The 19,565-nt window shown below is 42.4% G+C and overlaps 1 protein-coding gene and 1 long non-coding RNA gene across 4 annotated transcripts in view; both read left to right on the forward strand.

Annotated features, from left to right (window-relative positions):
- LOC119490712 (receptor-type tyrosine-protein phosphatase gamma-like) overlaps window positions 1-19,565 on the forward strand; it is a 460,745-nt gene that overhangs the window by 316,502 nt on the left and 124,678 nt on the right. The window lies entirely within an intron of this gene.
- On the forward strand, window positions 16,823-19,499 carry LOC119490784. Its single transcript, XR_005207481.1, has 2 exons — window positions 16,823-16,983; window positions 18,858-19,499. It is a non-coding gene; the product is annotated as an uncharacterized LOC119490784 (long non-coding RNA).

The following is a 19,565-nucleotide window of genomic DNA, read 5'->3' on the forward strand; positions in this document are numbered from 1 at the left end:
CTTCCACAAAACTGTGTTGCAGATGTATAAACTCATGTTTGTACCTTGTTTAATCACACTGGAGGGCAGTGAGCTCCTAATTCTCCCGCCAGCGACACAGAGGCAAAATTACAAGGAGGATAAAATTCACGGGTACATCCACTTCTTTAACTCACAATATAAGAAATACAAGGGTGGCACGGTGGTGCAGATGTTAGCGCTGCCTCCTCACAGCAAAAGGGTCGTAGGTTCGAATCCGGCTGCGTGCCCTTCTGTGAGGAGTTTGCATGTTCTCCCTGTGTTAGCGTGGGTTTTCTCCAGCTTCTCCCCACAATCCAAAGAAATGCAAGTTAGGTTAACTGTTGACTCTAAGTTGCCCGGAGGTGTGAATGTGACTGGTTGTCTGTCTCCATGGTCCAATTCCAGTCCACCCCCTACCCACTTCCACTATGTTTGTGTTTTGCGTGGAGGCTCCGCCATATTAAGGGCCATTCCAAACCAATTCACTGGGGAGTGGAAGTGAATAAAACCCTTCAACAGCGAGCCTGCATCAATGCCGACTTAAGCAGCCGCCCTTACTGATGACGTGCAACGCCGTTTTGTTTTCGTCATGGAAAACGATCCAATGTCAGTATGTATACAGTATATATATATACAACATACTGTATATACAACACACAAAATATATTTATTATTTGTACCCCTATCAGGAGCTATAACCCCATAATGTATTATATCTTCAACTGTGCAATACTGACTTAACAGTGCAATAATTTGGTGCTGTAATTCAGCTGTGCAATAATCTGGTTTACTCTGGCATCAACTCTGCATTTATTTATACAGAACATTTAAAATAATATTCTTATTTTACACAATTCTTGCATTTTTATAAATGCATGCATTTATATTATTTGCATCAATCCTATTTTTCAGCATTATTATTTGCACTGTTTTTATATATATTTCTTATTTATATTTTCTTATGATTTCTCTATTTTATATATTTATATTTATATTTTAGAGCAGGAGCAAAACGCCCCCCCCCCTCCCTCGGGAATCAATATTATTGATATTTATTTCCTTGGCGGAGAGAGGGAAGTTCGTCCCGAAGTGACCGCTGTATTGATACCCTCCAACTTAACGAAGGGTGCTTCATTGAGCTGCAAGTGTGACTACAAACAGAGTTCACTCCACCACGGAGTGGGAGGGTGTAGTGGCCGGATTGAAATGTGGCCTTGGTGTCAGCCCCTCGCACCTTGCACACACACATAGTATTAATACAGCTCAGTTCATACTCCTGTATGTTCTGTACCTCTTGTCTCCCTGCAGTCATTTCCTGATTGTTGAGTTCCAAGAAGCAGCATCGGAATCGATGTGCTCAGCACAAACACCGTCAGTCATTTGAGCTAGTAAAACGGACAACATGAACTTTTATTTGCCATATATTTGTCAGGCAATATAAAATCACCTCAGTGAGCTGGCACTTTGAGCTTTTTACAACCGTCGTCACTGTGATACACATGACTGCTCATTACATCATCTCAGATCACATCAACAAAGGCACGTACAGTGATGTGGGGCGGTCCACGGGGGATGTAAGGTGAACAGACAGAGTTAAGAGGCTTGAAGTTAAATATACAGATGTTACTTCCTCGCTGGCGTGGCAGCCAAAAGTGGAACACATTCTACTCATTGCATAGTTGTAATCTATGAAACATAGTCATGGTGTGATCATACCCAGATTAACTTGATAGGGGGCAGAAGAAGCCTCAGGCTGCTATTGACCGTACTGTTTGCTTACAAGATTAACATTTCATGAGATGATAACACGTCAGTTCCCTTACAACTCGCTGCACTGATGATAAGTGGCCAACAAATCTGTTTGTTAATGCTAAAGTTTAGTTAAATAGGAAAATGCACCCTGTAAGAACAATATTAACTGAAATAATAAAGTTCTTGAAATGAGATTTTTGAAATTGGTCCCATCTACAAGACAGGACCTTGAGAAAGCCCTTATCGTTATAGTCGACTGTGCATTAGTGGTGCATTTTCATTGATAAACTACACAAATGAACCAGCTGACTCTTATGAATCTTTAGCCTTCATAGTCAAGAGGGTCTGTGGTCCTGGGTCTGTGGCCCTGGGGCTGTGGACCTGGGGCTGTGGTCCTGGGTCTGTGGACCTGGGGCTGTTGTCCTTGGGCTGTTGACCTGGGGCTGTGGACCCGGGGCTGTTGACCCGGGGCAGTGGTCCTGGGTCTGTGGACCTGGGTCTGTGGACCTGGGTCTGTGGATCTGGGGCTGTGGACCTGGGGCTGTTGTCCTTGGGCTGTTGTCCTTGGGCTGTTGACATGGGGCTGTGGACCTGGGGCTGTTGTCCTTGGGCTGTGGACCTGGGGCTGTGGTCCTGGGGCTGTGGACGTAGGGCTGTTGATCTAGGGCTATGGCTCTGGGGCTGTGGACCTAGGGCTGTTGACCTAGGGCTGTTGACCTAGGGCTATGGCCCTGGGGCTGTTGTCCTCGGGCTGTTGACCTGGGGCTGTGGTCCTGGGGCTGTGGACCTGGGGCTGTTGTCCTTGGGCTGTGGACCTGGGGCTGTTGTCCTTGGGCTGTGGACCTGGGGCTGTTGTCCTTGGGCTGTGGACCTAGGGCTGTTGTCCTTGGGCTGTTGACCTGGGGCTGTGGTCCTGGGGCTGTGGACATAGGTCTGTGGATCTGGGGCTGTGGACCTGGGGCTGTGGTCCTGGGTCTGTGGACCTGGGGCTGTTGTCCTTGGGCTTTTGGACCTGGGGCTGTGGACATAGGGCTGTTGCCTGCTTTTTCAGATTGGTAATCCAGCCTTGCATATTGTAAACATAATTTCATACAAATAACATCTTGTCTTTTTTTTTTTCAAAAATGTTATTATTATTATGAACTTGTACTAAGTTCCCACCCAGCATTTTCCAAAGCATTCATCACTCTTGTAAATTGTTGATGTTCCTCCTGTCTGCCGTTGGTTTCAGTCCATTTCAGAACACATAATATGGAAATCAACTTGTAATTTGAAACGTGCTCTATAGCTCAGAAATCGATCACAGTGATATACCTTGTTTTATTTGCATCAACGCAAACTCACATTGCGCGGTGACGCAGTTGAGAAGTGCAGACTCATTTTCAAAGTTCTGGCTCTGAAATTGAAGATATGAGCTGTTGAACGGTGTAGCATCAATGAGCCTTTGTAGGAGACAAACATGCAAACATGGACGCTTCATGGATGACTGCAATAACTGAATTTGTGCTGTTGGTTGTTTTTGTCACGATCGGTGCCGCCTTCCCTTTTTTACATTCAGTCTATGCATGATATCACAATAGGACATGGATAAAGCAACATATATAAAAAAAAATTCAGAAAAGTGCTGACTATGGGCACAAGAGACAATTACGGGATAATGGTTAATTTGTATTTGGAAGTTGTGTTTTGTGCCTGCAGAAAATGTCATTTAAGTTGTATTTAAGTCCTTTGTTTTTGACCATAAGACATTTCCAAAACATGTTTCAAACAGAAAACCAACTTCATACTTTTCCTCCACCTTCAAGTGTCTACTGGGACACCTTGAACACCTCAGGATGGAGATTTGAAGCATGAGGAAGTATTTGTGGTGGGCGGCGGTGCTGCCTCAACCCCACTCAGAGCGCTGTGAGACTGTGATATATACCCCTCCCCCGGGGGGGACTGACACATCTGAGGCAACATCAGCACGGTTTTATGTTTGGAGTGTACAGTCACATTTTACCTGCTTCTAAAAGAGCATTACTGACTCACATAAAGATGGCAAACTGAAAACGATCGCAGTTGACTCTTCCAGTCGGCATCTTTGTTGGGTCAATGGAACGGAAATGCACCTCGTAAAACGGGTTATAGCTCTACTTCAGGAATCATTCTGTAACAACAGGATCAAGTCTTTTCAGCTCATTTATTCAAAACACAGAGAACTGTTATAAAACGGATTTATGGGTGTTTTCTGATCTGCCACCATTGACCATTGACATTCAAGCTGAATAGCTTTTCATCAACGGCCCTTTAGGTGGTCCGTGATGACCTATATTATATGTTGAGCATGAAAGTTCATTCTTTCCCTTGTAATTTAAAAAAAACTATTTCAACACAAGGTCGCCTTACTAGCTTTTTCCAAAGCTTTCAGTTGTGTCAGAGTAATGCAGGGTAGCAGTAGTGCAGTCTGTTGGGACTTGGTTTGGGAACCGGAGGGTCACCGGTTCAAGTCCCCACAGAATCAATGGACTGAGGCAACATAAGCACAGTTTTATGTTTGGAGTGTACAGTCACATTTTTACACTTTGAGTTCAGGCTGGTGCACGCAAAGGGTAGAGTACGAGCAGGGAGGCGGGGAGGCATCTGATTGGTTCTTCCCAAGCGGACCGCGAGGCAGTGATTGGTAGACGTTTTTTTACAGGATTACAGCAGCTACAGATGACGGCGCTTTTCCGGTCCTTTTTCAGAGCTCATCAGTAATGGATCGCTGTCGGGTAGTAAAGACCATTTCAACCAATATAACAAATAGTGTAGACTGGATAACATCATCAACCCTGCCTTTAACGGGGACATATCATGCTAATTTTCAGTTTCATACTTGTATTTTGGGTTTCTACTAGAACATGTTTACATGCTTTAATGTTTAAAAAAAAACTTTATTTTCCTCATGCTTTCTACTTGAATATACCTGTATTTACCCTCTGTCGGAAACGCTCCATTTTAGTGCATTTCAATGGAATTGCAACAGATTTGCATTGCTAGGCAACAGCTTGGGTCCATGTTCACTTCCTGTCAGCTGATGTCATTCACATACACTGCAATGGGAAATAAACTGGGACCCATTTAGAATGTTTATGTTTAAAACTTTGAAATGGTCTAATTATTGTAGATTTGTGACATCACAAATGGTCAGAAATCCTGACGGCTTGGCTCAGTTTCTGAATACGGGCTATGTGTATTTCTCTGTGGAGTAAGCGACTCGATACTTTCACAGTATTTATATAGAACTTAAACCTGCTTGATAATATAAAAGCCATGAAAATGTCCCTTTTTATAATATGGGACCTTTAAGTTAAATATCTCACTTTTCTGTGTGCTCTGGGCGCTGTTGCGCGCTTTCGCTTTCGGATGCAGACCACGGGAGCGGAACAGAAGAAGTGGGTTAGGCAAGTATTTATAGGACATACGGGAAGTGACACGTCGAGGTGTGGTCCTGCTCCCAAAATTCTGCTGATAGCTTCAATATTTATCACCGGAGTGTCTGCAGGCATTGATGAGTCTGTGTGTATATGAAACGAAAGGTGAGCGGTCATCCGTCTGAAGTGATGCAGCGGCACGAAAGTGACGGGAGAGAGAAGGAATGTTGAAAGGATGGATGCAGAGAGACTGTTCTATAACACTGACAGACAGGGCCGGTGAAAAACAGCATTTGTTCTCTTCTCCTGCAGCACAGCCCCAGTAGGTAAATCAGTGTAACTGGGTGTTTCAGGCTAACACATGGAGGTGCTCTGTACATAACCTTATTATGGTGATGGAGGTTGTTTTTTCCTGTGCCGTTGATCTTATTAGTAATGGTATCCTTGGAGTTGTTTTTTTTCTTGTCCTATTGTTATATCCAGCCTCTCTGCCTTTATGCTGTTTGTGCTCTCCTCATTTATTGCCTTTTTTCTTTCTTTCTTATTCTCCCTCTCTCCTGTTTTGTTCTCTCTCTCTGAGCCAGCTACATTCCATTAAACCTTCAAAGATAACTGATGACTGCCAGGCTGCACTCCCCCTTGTTTTTTTTTATATTTATTTCTCTTTTATTTATGATTGGCCTTCCCTCCAGATAGGGGAGCACATGCCATTCCTAACATAATGTTATATTTCCCGGTGCCTGTCCTCAATGACACAAAAAAAACAGTCATTCTTTAAAAGCCCAATGCTACCTAGAGGGCAAATAGATGCTGTCCCAGTTGCCGAGCCTGTTCCATACCATTTTTAATAATCTGGCTTGCTGACAGGGGCGGCCCCCACCTCTTTTTTGGGCAAAAGCAATACTTTGCCCCCCCCCCCCCCCCTCCCCAACCTTGTTTTTATGAAAAAGTAACACTCATGAAATTGAAAAAAGCCACAGCTGACTTTCAAGGCCATTTCTCATGTAATGCATTTCAATTGGGTTTTTAAGATAGATTGCGCGAGGTCACAGCGTGCTCTAAACATATCTCATAACCCAGATTGTACAGCCCCCTGTCCCCGCGTCTCCGATCTGTTTTGCAAAGCCGCGGCGGTGAGGGAGATGAAAGGCAGCGCGCGCGCGTTGCATCAGTGGCCGGCAACGCCGCATCGCATGACCTTCTTTGATGGACGCCCTTTCTCCAGCTGCGAGAGGGGGACGAGATTTCAAAAACCCCGTAGCGTGGCTCGGATCGAGAGAAAGACCACATCAACCCCCTTCTTCTTCTTCTTCTTGATGTCCTCGCTCTCTCTCTCCTCTCACAGCAAGGACGTGCACTCCACGCGGCACATTCTGTTGTCTGTTTTCACACAAAGCCTTGCTTATGTCGCCTCAGATCTGTCAGTCCCCTCGGGGGGCATCACGGGGCCGCCGTGCACGGTCTTGCAGCTCTCTCTGTGGGGTCGTGGCAGCGTTCGCTAGCCCTCTATGTACCTCCCGCTTTATATTTTCATCCTGAGGCAAGCAGAGCTGTCCCGGGAGACACTTGAAGGTGGATGAAAAGAATGAAGGGAGTTCTCAGAGGTTTCTGTCAGGACACGTGTTTTTGAGTCGTCGTCTTAAGATTGGAAACCGACGAGAGACTTACGTGACATTTCCTGTGGGCCGAGGTTCAGGAATTGTTTCTTATGCTGCTGTTTTGTCTGTGACTGCTGAGTCTGTGACACATTTCATTAAAACACCTGCTGTAGTGCTGCAGTCATATTCATTTCATGCATGTCCAAACACTAGACTACAGGAGAGGCCTACACAGTTTATCATATTATAATCACAATCCTGATATCTGCTTCCACACTTAATTAAAGTGAACTGGCTGAGATATTGACGTTTAGCAATTAAACTTTCAGGGATCTTTAAACTTAAATATGTGCACATTTGAAGAGTGCTGAAACAATGTTATTGATTGATTGATTAGTTTATTTAGGTAATTACTTAATGACATTTACCAAGTAAGTGCTAAGCCTGTGAGTGTCCTGTACTTAATTATTTGGCTGGAATTTGCAGCCTGAGAAATATTTATATATGTGGATCAGTGCAAAACAGTGTTATTGGATATTTTGGTTGTGTACGAATGCATCATGGCCATAGTGGGAGATGTGTGATGGGGACCACGTGAGATTTGCTGGAAGACACGTGGCTTAATTATGGAAGCGGCTACTTGATATGGAAGAAAGCATTATGTTAGGAGAAACTGTGTTTGCTGATCAAATATGCACTCGGGGGGCCTTCACAAAAATTCATCCAATCAAATGAGACTTTGGGTGCCGAGCTAACCAATCGTTTGTGGATTGAATCAATATAGTTCTTTGATCGAAGTAGCTAACAGAGCAATAAGGAGAGAGACGGGAAGAGATGTGTGTTTGGATATCAGTGGGACACAATGCTGTTTTCATTTCCAAAACTATGTGGCTGAGGTCTGATTCATTCATTCAAGGGAAACGTTACTGTTTTTCAACCGACTCTGTGTCAGTGCAGCGCGGCAGTACATGACGCAATGTTATGATTGGCTCATGGAGAACGTGGTAGAATCTGTTTGGTTATCTAAGAGTGAAACACCTCCAGTCAGCTGATAGAGAAGGAGCCAGTAGAGAGAGAGAGAGAGAGAGAGACAGAGAGGTTGTGAATGAGAGAGAGTGTAAAGAGGGTCTTCCTGTCTCAACTTTCGCTTTAAGCTTCATTTGTCTGATATACAATTAGCTGAGAAACGGCAATAAGATCTTCTTTATCTGTAGATTACCCCATTACTTGATGAGAGAGGGGAAAATGCTGACTCCCCTTGGGTGGAAGTATTCTCTTTACTTTGATAATAAATGAAGCAAAACCTATCTTTCCTTTGGGGGAAGTGTACTTTCAGTTTTGGTGAGAAATGGTGAAAATGTTGCTTTTCTCCAGATGGATGTTCTCCCTCTGATGAGAAATAGTGGAAAAGTTGACTTTCGTTTGGGAAGAAGTGTTCCCAAAGAAGTATAGGAAACTGTCAAAATGTTGCTATCTACCTCTACTTTAATTTTTCTGTAAAATGGCAATTAAAACATTGGACATCTACATAGTTTGTACAAAGTAAAAGTATAGAAACTGAATAATTGTGTCGTATGTGGGGACGAGATGGATGTGCATGCAAACATGGTGAGAAAAATATCAAGTAAAAATAAGAGCTGCATTTGAAAATGAAATACATAACAGGAAGCTTTTGAAAAATGTGCATCTTACAATAAAGTGCTTGATTTTAGAAAAATGGCATAAAAAGTGTAGCTCGAGTTTCCCCAATTCTTCTTTTTTTGTTAACTCCATTTCACATTTGAACCGTCTCTTTGTTTCCCTCTTCCGTCCCACTTCCTGGAAGTGAGCTCTCGCTGGTCCTGTCCTATCATTATAAATAATAAATCAAATTGGTTGAGACTGTTAAGATGACAAATGGAGTCAATAAAATAGAAAAAAAGGGGAAAATCAAGCTACACTTTTTATTTCATTTTTCTGAAATGAAGCACTTTATTATACGACACACATTTTTCTAAAGCTCTGTTGTGTATTTTATTTTCAAATGCAGCCCTTTTACTTGAAATGAGAAAAGCACATCAATTTATTATTAGAGCGCTTGTTATTTATAATCCCTCCAGTTCAATGTAAAAACTGACTATAAATATTGTTGTTTGAATTATTTTCTTTATTTGATTTGACAGTCGGCTCCCGACCTTTGCTTGAGGAAATGTTCTCTAAATGTTCTCTAAATGTTCTCTTTTTAGAGCTTGCCATGTGAAATGACTTTTCTCTGACACACTTATTTCTCCGACTCTCCTGTCTCTCGTCTCGTCTCCCCCCCCACACCCCAGCAGGTGTGCCAGTTAAAACAGAAACACTCCGTCAAAACTGAATAATTCTCAATAATTTATGGGTTGTGTTAGATGTGAACAGATGTGTTATAGGTATTGTTTGGATTTTAATTATTCTGATTCTGATTCTGATTCCGGCTCCACTGATCAATCCCAGTTCTTAACGGTTCTTGATTCCGATTCTTTGAGCGGGTCAACGGGTCACTTGCTTATTTCAAAAAAAAAAAAAAAGTATTTATAAAAACCTGTACACATTTCATATTCATTAATATTCGCAATGCATTTCATAAGGTTTATGGAACCTGTAAATTCATTTTTTTATACAGTTTCATTTGGTTGCTGACTTGCTGTTATTGATTCAATAATAATCTGGTTGTTCTTTTTTTTTTCATTTTTAGTTGTGATTGGTGCAATTTGAGATGTTGCAACTTGCTCTTGTTGCAATTGCCCCTGGTCTCCCCTACTGTATGTAACATAGTAAATACAAGTTTTAACAGGTACCTGGTTCTTGGCATTTTGGATTTGGTTCTAATTTGGAACTGAGTTTTGGTTCCCACCCATAGTCATAGTTCCAGGTCCAGATAGGACGGCTTCTGGGTCTGGAACTGGAAATAGTTTATGTGACTATTTGTCCCATCTTAAAAATATATATTTCCCTTGTATTAACCGTTGCAGGCACTGTCTGGTAGTAACGTTACTACCAGCAGATCCCCCGCACTGCCGTGAGCGCACCCCGACATCGTGTCCGCGTGTAAGCGGCGCAGCGCCCCTCGTTGTTTCAGCCGGTAAATCAGCTGTTCCAGCAGCGGAGCATATCGTCATTAAAACCCGACAGAAACATAATAAAACTCACCAAAACCGTCTTGGTTTGTCTTTCCACCGGCCTCTTCCACTGTTCTAACAATATGGTTGAAAAAAAAACTCTTAATCCATAGCGTAAGATGTGAAAATGTGTTGACGCCTCATGACGTTCCCCCCCACCCCTGTGTCTGTCTCTCCCTGCAGAGCAGCTGCTGCAGTGGGGTGATTTTTGAATAGTATTTTTGCTTGGAATGCACATCCCTAAAACCCTGGTAGCTCCACTTCATGAATGAAGTGCTGCACACAGCAGAGCTGGAGGGAAACAGTTTCGTCTGACTTCGTCTGTGTTTCCCACAGTTTCATAATGAACCCTTCTCAACATCAGTCTGCCCCAGGGGGTTTGACTCAGCAGGTCAGGGACGGCCGTTTGGTGTGGGAGGATCTCTCTCCCCAGTGCTGGCAGACCCCTCGCTGGGCGCATTTCCTCCGTGTGCGATGCACTGCGACCACCGGCTCTGGGCTTAGAAAGGTGGCTCGCGGCTCCAACAGTGAGCTCTACAGCACCCCCTCGCCGGGACGTCGCCGCGCAGTTAAAACTAAGCAGTGTACCTGTTTATCAAATTTAGCTGTGATGTTAACATTGTGATTATAGTGAACAGTACTGTATACCTAAATCTAGGCTTTGAAATGCCAAAAACCTGCTGGTGATGTGCATGTTTTTTTGCAGGATTTGTCAGTACATGCATAAGTACGTCCATATTGATTGTCTTTTCCTACATTCAGTTCACTGCTGCACCTATAAATGTGGGCCTTTTTCAATTTCCTGGCCACTATCTTGGCCTAGACAGGCAGTTTGTAAAGACTGAAGGGTCAGGGCCACAGGGTGTACCTTAAATGACTGATCTTCCTCATCACCTTCAGTCTCGCCATCACTAACCTCGGGGCTCGTATTGTTGGAGTGAGGGACGAGTTAGACAGCAGAGTGAAATGAAGTCGGGCCGCCGTGCATCCGTCCCTGTTTCCTCCTCTCGTGATGCCACTCAATGTTTTGAGCAATTTTTGCCTCGCAGGAATTCATTTATATGTAAAACACAGAAGCCCAGACTACAGCACTGCAAACACTTTACACAGCTTCCAAAGTCCCACAAGCTTTATGCAATTGACCAGTGTATTAAAAAGTTTGAACTTGGTAACATGAGAGACTGTCTGTGATGTGACACACACACACAAATAATTACCTCTGCCAAGGCCGCTGTTTTCACCGGCGTTGGTTTGTTGGTTTGTTGGTTTGTCCGTTAGCAGGATTACTCCAAAAGTCTGCGATGGATTTGAATGAAAGTTTTTGGAGGGGTGGGGTGTGGCACAATGAACAATCCATTACATTTTGGTGGCGATACAGATCATGATCTGACTTTGGGAATTTTTTTTAATAACTCCGCTCAGCCTGTGCATTAACACCACAGGCTTTAAGACATGCGCAGTGTAACTGATCATGACGCGTCACCCTGCCTCTTTCCTTCTGCCTGCAAAGAGAGGGACAGAGAGAGAGCGGGGGGTGAAGGGAGGGGGGAGAATACCTGTAGATTCTGCGTTTTTTCACATTAAACTCTGTGAAATTACAGTTGAGTTCGACCAAAGCACACTTGGTGATTGTTGGAAAGAGTAACGACGACGGTTTAAGTGAGTTTTATTTTGTTTCTGTCCAGTTTGAATGAAGTGTTTTACGATGCTCCGCTACGTACAGCTGATCTCAACATAAACTAAAATACAGGTGGATGATGGCGCACAATTTATCAGACTATCAATCTCTCACTCTTCCTCCTCTTATCTCCTCACACTACTTGTTTACAAGACTCTTTGATTTTTTCCTCCCAATCTTGAGGATGATAAGAATGCAGACACTTCTTGATCCTGGACACAACCTAAAACCAGAGAATAAATGTAGATACAGACACAAAAGTAAATCCTGACAGCCTCGGCTGATTTGTAGACCTGTAACTGACATCAGACTGACATCGGACTTCAGCAAACTTTGAACTTGCCAACCAGAAATCTTAAAAAGAAAATACAGACAAACACCCTCGACTAAATCACAGCCTTAGCTGTGTATGTAACGTCATCTCCTCCTGTATTACCATTGTACATCCAATGCCAACACTCAGAGCTCATGAAGGTAGAGATCTCAATAAATAGATTTTCTCAATATTATACATTTTGTCGCCAGGGCCATTTTTCAGGTTGTAAACTGAAGTTACACACCTTCTCCTGGTTGTTTTTCCCCTACTATTATGAAGGCAGGATCCACCCTCTACTCTGCTTCTGATTGGTTTATACCCTAATATTCTTACTCTAACCCTAACCAATCTCACTCCTCATGCCTAAACCTAACCGACCAACCAACGCAGGCAAAGAGTACAAGCCAATCAGTGGCAGAGTACGGCCTCTCCCGTTAGATGATGTCACATCTCTCTGAACAGTCAATTATGTTTGTTGTTGCATTCCAAATAGGGCTGAGCAATATGGCGACAAACTGTGCAATAATCACATCAAATAAATGACAGTGATAGCCCTTAAAAACAAATGTGCTCATTATGTAGACCTCTAAACAAATGCATAAATAAATGGAGCCTATGCCAACATATATAAGGAGAGACCTGGCTTTGTTGAGACTGTCTGTCTATCGATCTCCTCCACTGCGTTTCAGCACCCAGCTGCTGGAATAGATTAGTTGTGCTGCTTTTAGGTTCCACAGACGTTTATCGCCCGGCCCCTCCTCCAAAACGACCTCTTTTATTTCTGATCTGATACCCTTATTAGGAGGACTGCATCATTCATCAGTGCCTTCCAAAACTGTTACGAAATACGATAAAAAAAAAAAATCGACTGCTGATTTGCCACCTCACACAAAATCTACTTTGTATGAGGGAGACAGAGGTCACAGTCAAAGAGAATAGTGCTGACTGTTGGGAGGAAAACAGGAAACGAAAAGCATCTTGTATCCAAGTCACAAGCTTTTTTTGTACCATCTATCTACCCTTAACCTTCTCGCTAAAAGGTTTTTTGGCACTATTAATGTTACTCTACTTCCACCTTTGTTACTGGCAGACAAGAGTCATAATTCACACGGCTGCAGGTAAACATAAGTTGTGTTTAGGCAAATAACGGACAACTGCTGTATCTATTCTCATGAGGACAGTTTCATTATATTTCTCTTAAAAACAAGTCAATGTCTATGAGTGGTGACCAGTTCACATATCAGCTCAAACTTAACTTGACATTTTTATGATTTAACCATGACAACCATTTCTATCAAACTAACTCTAAGTTGGTTTATTTGTTGGCTCTGGAAATAATAAATATTGGAAAAAATGCTGACTGTGAAAGTGATGTGAGCTGCACGATTATGGCTAAAATGACGATTATGTTTGACCAATATTGAGATCACAATTATTTATCACAATCATTCATTGATTTTAGGGACAGAATATTTTCATTGCACTTTCATATTTAAATAAACAGAGCGTTGCTTTCACTTCCATGTGGTGCTACATTCCTGCTAATGTATAAATCTTTGCGCCAAAATAAGCCTGGTCTCTATTCACAGTGCATCTCCTAGAAGGAATAAGACTTAAAATAATGTTCTTCCTCTCCTGAATTCAGTGCATGCATTTTCCCTTTAGCCCATCTGCTCTACAGTATATTATTGTTCTACTCTGGACTGCAGCAGCAAAAGTTTTCCACAGGCAGCTGCTGTAGGGTGCACGCTATAGGGATGCACAGGTCCCGCGGGTTGGGCGAGTTTGGGTGAGCTTACTTGAAAATACTTGGGGTTTGGGTGGGCGGGTCAAAATGTGACCAGCATTCCAAGTAAGTTATTAATAACTTACAGAAACATAGCATGCAATAATCCATCTTCTCTTCCCCTCTCACTGTCTCTCTCACACACACACACACACACACACACACACACAGGCCGTGGTGGCGGCACATCATTTGAACACATTCCACGCCGCCACCATGTAATGTGCTGTCAAGAGGTCGTGGTCATTTCACGTATTTCTGGGAGATCACATTGCAATGTTAAGAAGAGCTTGATTTGTTGATGGCACTCCCTGCGCAGATATTATCTAGCTTTTGGTAAAAACGAAAACGAGAAGCACAACGAGCTCCAAATCCACTAAACCAGCCTGAAAATGAAGAAAACCTGAAACGACTACATGAGAGTCTACGGAGCAGAGCTGAAGAGTTGTCGGACCCTGGTCAGAGTTAGCTGATGCTATACGCTATAACTGACCAGTCTGCATTCGAGGGGCGGGACCAAGCAAAGCGTCAATTGTGAAGCCCTAGAGCAAGATGACATAATATTGTTGTTCTAAAGTTAACCCTCTGAGACCTGCGGGGTCGCCGGCTATCCTAACATTACTGTCTTGAAGAGGCTGAAGCCGGCTCAGTCTTGTTGGGAAACAATGCTCCAAATTTAGGCTACATTTTGGCGAGGGAAAACTGGCTTGGTGAAATTCAAAAAGGTCCCTTGACCTCTGACCTCAAGATATGTGAATGAAATGGGTTCTATGGGTACCCACGAGTCTCCCCTTTATAGACATGTCCCAGGTCCCTGAACAGTCTTGAATCACATAAATTTTTTTTATACAATTTTTACACTGTATAAAATGACCTGTGTTGACCTCTAGGATAATCACAGCCTCATGAAACGTTACAGCCACAAAATACAGACCTAGAGCATTCAGAGGATGGATGGCTCTCCTAGCTAGATTGACAATAAGGGGGTTTCTGATCAGTTTACACAACAGAAGTACTCGCCGTCCAATCGCCGAAAAATGCAATTCTTGCAGAAATCTCCAAATGTCAAAAGTTTTTGATCCCAAATCACAGCATGGCTTTTTCTATGGTGTTCCTCGAGGCCTTGGTGTCTTAATGTGGTATTTTGGAGGGACAATGGATCATTTTTATCAATTCCCCAGTGGTAAATAATGGTTAAATTTAGCACCAAATCTGAGTAACAAATGGTATCAACCCAAACATTGCTTCAACAACTTATGAGACATAATAGAGCATGGGGATGGCCATCATATACTTCTTTTATAATGTTCTAAACCCTTATACACTTTTACAAATAATTCTTATTAATTAACTAATTAATTAATATTTTTTTTGATTTCTGATTTCTGACTAGAACAACTTGACACACAGTGCTGAGCTATATGTCAAATTAATCTTCAGGTTCCCAGCTTTCAGATGATGTACACCTCTTCTATGTGACATCTACTGTTGACCTGCTATCTCCCCCTAAAGACCCCCGGGAAAAAGAAAAAAAAAACAGGCCGAGGTGGATCTCTATGGGTTAAAGGAGAGAGCATTGTGTCCTCCACACGTTGTCTTTGATTGACATTGAGATTCTATATTTGAAATTCATGTTGTCTTCCATTGTAAAGGCTGTGTGTGGATTTGGCCCGTTTTCAAAGACATGACTGATCCGGGCTTTGTTCTCTGAGCTCCTGCTTGAGGAGAGTTGTTCACAGTGATAGATAATCGAATCTTGTAACATCGTAGAATGAATGCATGTACGTTTAGTTTTTCAGGTGGGTTGTTAGCTTTAAATCAGCTCGTCCTCCCCTCCCTCAGAAACCACTTAGAACATCTATAATAATGATGCATTAAGGTGTCAGCGGTGCAGGCTGCCGTATTCATCACTGCAGCCTGTTCACGGTGAGAGTGTGTCTCCTGTGCTTACCTTCCCACATATTAATGCTTCATTGAGTACATTACACTACATCACATCTGTGTTTGATGATGATATCACACCCTCGCACTCGCACTGCGTCGATTCCATCCGCTGTTGTTGCCATTTTTCTCTCGCTACTGTATGTTTTTATGGATGTAGCTCGGTAGCTAGCAACCATTGTACAATTCTTAATACTACAAAGCTCTCAGTTGTTTCTGCAGCGAGCTGGACTGGCCGTCAGTGGACACAAAACCAGTTCTATTTGAATCACTGAACAAACCAATGACTCAGGCATCTGGAACCAGGCAAAGCAACGTTGGTCGGTTGATTAACTATTTGGTCCAGACTAAAATATCATACTGGATGGATTGTCATGACAGAAATTCATGATTCCCACATGATGATTCTTAATGACTCTGATTATCTGGTAAAATATCAACACATCTACATTCTTCGGTACAGACATTCATGCTTCCAAGACATGGAATCCCAATAACGTTGGTGCTCCCTTGACTTTAAATTTAGTGCCACCAGCAGGTTGACATTGTTGGGTAATAACAACTGAAGAATACACAACAAAAGCATGCTTTGTACCAAACAGAGCCAAATCAAACAATGATTGAAACAAGGATAAAAATTGAAACTACAGAGAAATGACAACCAGCAACATAAGTATTATGGTTCATGCTTATGTACTTTTTGGTTGCTTTCATGAACTAAATAAGTGGACGTAGTCACCGTGACGTTACCCATTGGTTTGTGGACGACCGTTTTGAAGCCTTGAATTCTGCATTTTTGCCGTCACCGTCTTGGTTTTTCGGAAGCAGAAGGGACTATATTTGGACGAGAGGGTGGAACTTGTGAGAAGCGAGGCCCAGCTGGGCCAGGTACCGTTAGCATAGCAAATCCTAAGTTAACAGCTAACGCTGGAGCTAGCTAGCTTGGTTAGCAAGGTGTATCCTTGACTTCCTAAACATTACCGCAAATTATCACAAAAAGTGTTATTTTGTACGACAGAGTATTAGGGCCACATTGAGGAAAAAAAAAATCTGAGATTTCAAGAATAAAGTCAGAATATTATGAGAATAAAGTCAGAAGTTTATGAGGAAAAAGGCGTAGTATTATAAGAATAAAGTTATAATGTTACGTGTTATTTTAGAGGGAAAAGAGTGTGAAAATGAGGAACGTGGAGCATCTTGTGAAGTTATACATTAGTTTAGGTTTCACAAATAACCAAATACTTCATCTCTTGGCACATCAGCACCACGTTATCATCAGTATCAGGACCTGGAAAAGATTGTGCAAGAAACTGCGTTCATTCCGAAGAGAGAACCACACGGACCTGATAGGGGAAACTGACTCTTTTGTGGAGGTGGAAATTAGTTTTTATCTCGTAAAGTTATGACTTTATTCTTGTAATATTGTGATTTTTTTCTCGTAAAGTTATGACTTTATTCTCCTAATAGTATAACTTTATTCTCAAAATCTCAGATTTTTTTTCCCCCTCAAATTCCCTACATTTTGTGATTAAAAAGGTTACTGAAGTTAAAATGTATACTGGGACACAATAATCACAGCTAAATTCCACAAATTCTGTTTGGACTGTTTCCAGAAATACAGAACAAGTTGTTACATCATTAATTGTAAGAGAAGAACAACAACGATGTCAACATTGACATTTAAGGAGATTTATCGTCCTCCCACTGTTGTTCCTCCTCTGTAAATGTATTCAGTAACAAGAATGCATCACAGGTACACAGGAAGGCTCTGATTGGTTCTAATGAGCTAGCCGAGTCACTTCCTTTACACTGTTTTGTTTTTCTTCAGTGTGTCTGTGGGATGTTGTTCTGGACATGACACCCAGAGGGTTCCTGTCTGCTCTGGGCGGACGGAGCATATATAGAGGAAAGATGAGGTATTTTTTATCCAAGGCTTTGACCCAGCCATCATCCTTCCTCCAGCTCTCTGATTACAGGTTGCTGCTGCTCAGTCTACAACAGGCCTCAGACTGGATGAGTGATGATGTCTTTGGACCTGATGTGAAGATGTAAAAGTAGGAAAGTAGACCCTGCATGCCTCGGGAGCGACAGGGGGGTTCCCCTCTCATCTCCGAAGTGGTTTGCTGAGCAGAACACAAATCAGTTGTTTGGTGTTGAGATGGCTTGCCTCCAGGCTCAGCAGCTTCTCTCCCTCTCCCTCTCCCTCTCTTTTTGAACTCCAGGAAGAGAGGTGCTGTTCCAGGCCTCCCTGAGGCTGATCGCCAACAGGGAGGCAGGCTTCCTCCTCCTCCTCTTCCTCACTACTCCTCCCAGTACACCATTTGTCTGTCTCTTTGTCTTTCTTTACCCTCACTCTACTGCTACAAATTACATCTTTTCCTGCCTCCTGTTATTGATAATATCCTGGCAGATCATAGGAATCAGGAGGAGGTGAGAGCAGAGAGAGACAGAGCGCTCACATATTTTGACAGATTTATGATGGTGCCAGTGGGGAATATTGATATGTAAGGAGACTCGGTTCAAAGACATTCCAAAGACAAACATGAGCACAAAGTAGCGACTCCCACCATTACGACATAATAGAGTTCACTACGGAGGGAGTCAATTACAGACCTGAGCCACATAAATGTCTGCCTGTGGCTGGATTAATGAGCAGTGCAGCGGCGTGATTGAAGACTGTTACATTTGTGATGACACATTTATCTAGAACAACTTATGAAACATCTCCTTCCTCTTCGACTCATGCTGTGGCTCGGTATGGGATCGGCACTGAACACTGCAGCTGAGTTAGAAAGTTGTTACAGCAAGAAATTGATCACTTTCGCTTTTGGTCATGTTGCGTTCGTGAGACATTTACAAAATGGGACTTGATAGGACGATGTAACATACAGAAGGTCTACATTAGTGCATTTGTTGTGCCTATTAAAGGGGGCATATCAGGAAAAACTCCCCTTTCAGTGCTTTTGCACATCCATCTGGGTATCTGGAGTTTCTACCAACCCACAAACTGTGAAATAAGACAACCAAGTCAGTTTATTGTGGGCTGTCTGGATCAGAAAACATGAGATTCAACCAGCCAATCACATTTGGCTCCCTTTCCTATGTCACATGCAGCTCATTAGAATATACACGAAATAAGTTACATACAAAAAGTTGTAATTTTACAAGAATAAAGTCATAACTTTACGTGAAAAAAAGAAAATAACACGTAAAATTACTACTTTATAATATTATGACTTTAATATCATAATATTAAGATTTTTTTCTCATAAACTTCTGACTTTATTCTCGTAATATTACAACTTTTTTTGTCCTCAATGTTGCCCTAAAACTCCGTCGTATCGTCGCACCATAGACCTACAACAATGATAGATGAAAAATGAAAATGTAAACAAAAAACAGTTATTGATTTCCATTTTTAAAAATCCACAGGGAGACACTGGAGATGAACTAAAGAACTGCATGTGGCTCCGGAGCCGCGGGTTGCTGACCCCTGTTCTAGTACAAACCCAACATACAAGTATGAACCTGGAAATAAGCCTGATATGTTCCCAAGTGTGAAATGTGCACCAGGTAAAACAAAGTGCTAGTTGTGGAATATACTGACACAAAACATTTTTTTTTTATTTATCTTATAGGCCAGGGGTTCTCAACCGCTGGTAACTTGAGGCCCACTTCTGATTGTTAAAACATTTCCGAGGACCACCTTCCCAATCAAATGAGAAACTGGGATATAAATATGCCCCCGTCCGCTGTAATGACCCACATAAATATTCAGCTTACCCTCACCCATCACTGCTTGCCATTATGAATCCAAAGTATTTAGGGTCATATTTCCTCACCACATGCTTTGGAGCTTTAACTGGTGCACGGTTGTCTCCAAAACGACTTCTTCGTTTCAAAAAATGCTCCATTTTGTGTCACTGCATTCCGAGAACGTTAGCTATGTCTGTGGGTACCATTGG

The sequence above is a fragment of the Sebastes umbrosus genome, chromosome 1, assembly GCF_015220745.1.
Source record: "Sebastes umbrosus isolate fSebUmb1 chromosome 1, fSebUmb1.pri, whole genome shotgun sequence".
In the NCBI taxonomy this organism is placed as follows: domain Eukaryota; kingdom Metazoa; phylum Chordata; class Actinopteri; order Perciformes; family Sebastidae; genus Sebastes; species Sebastes umbrosus.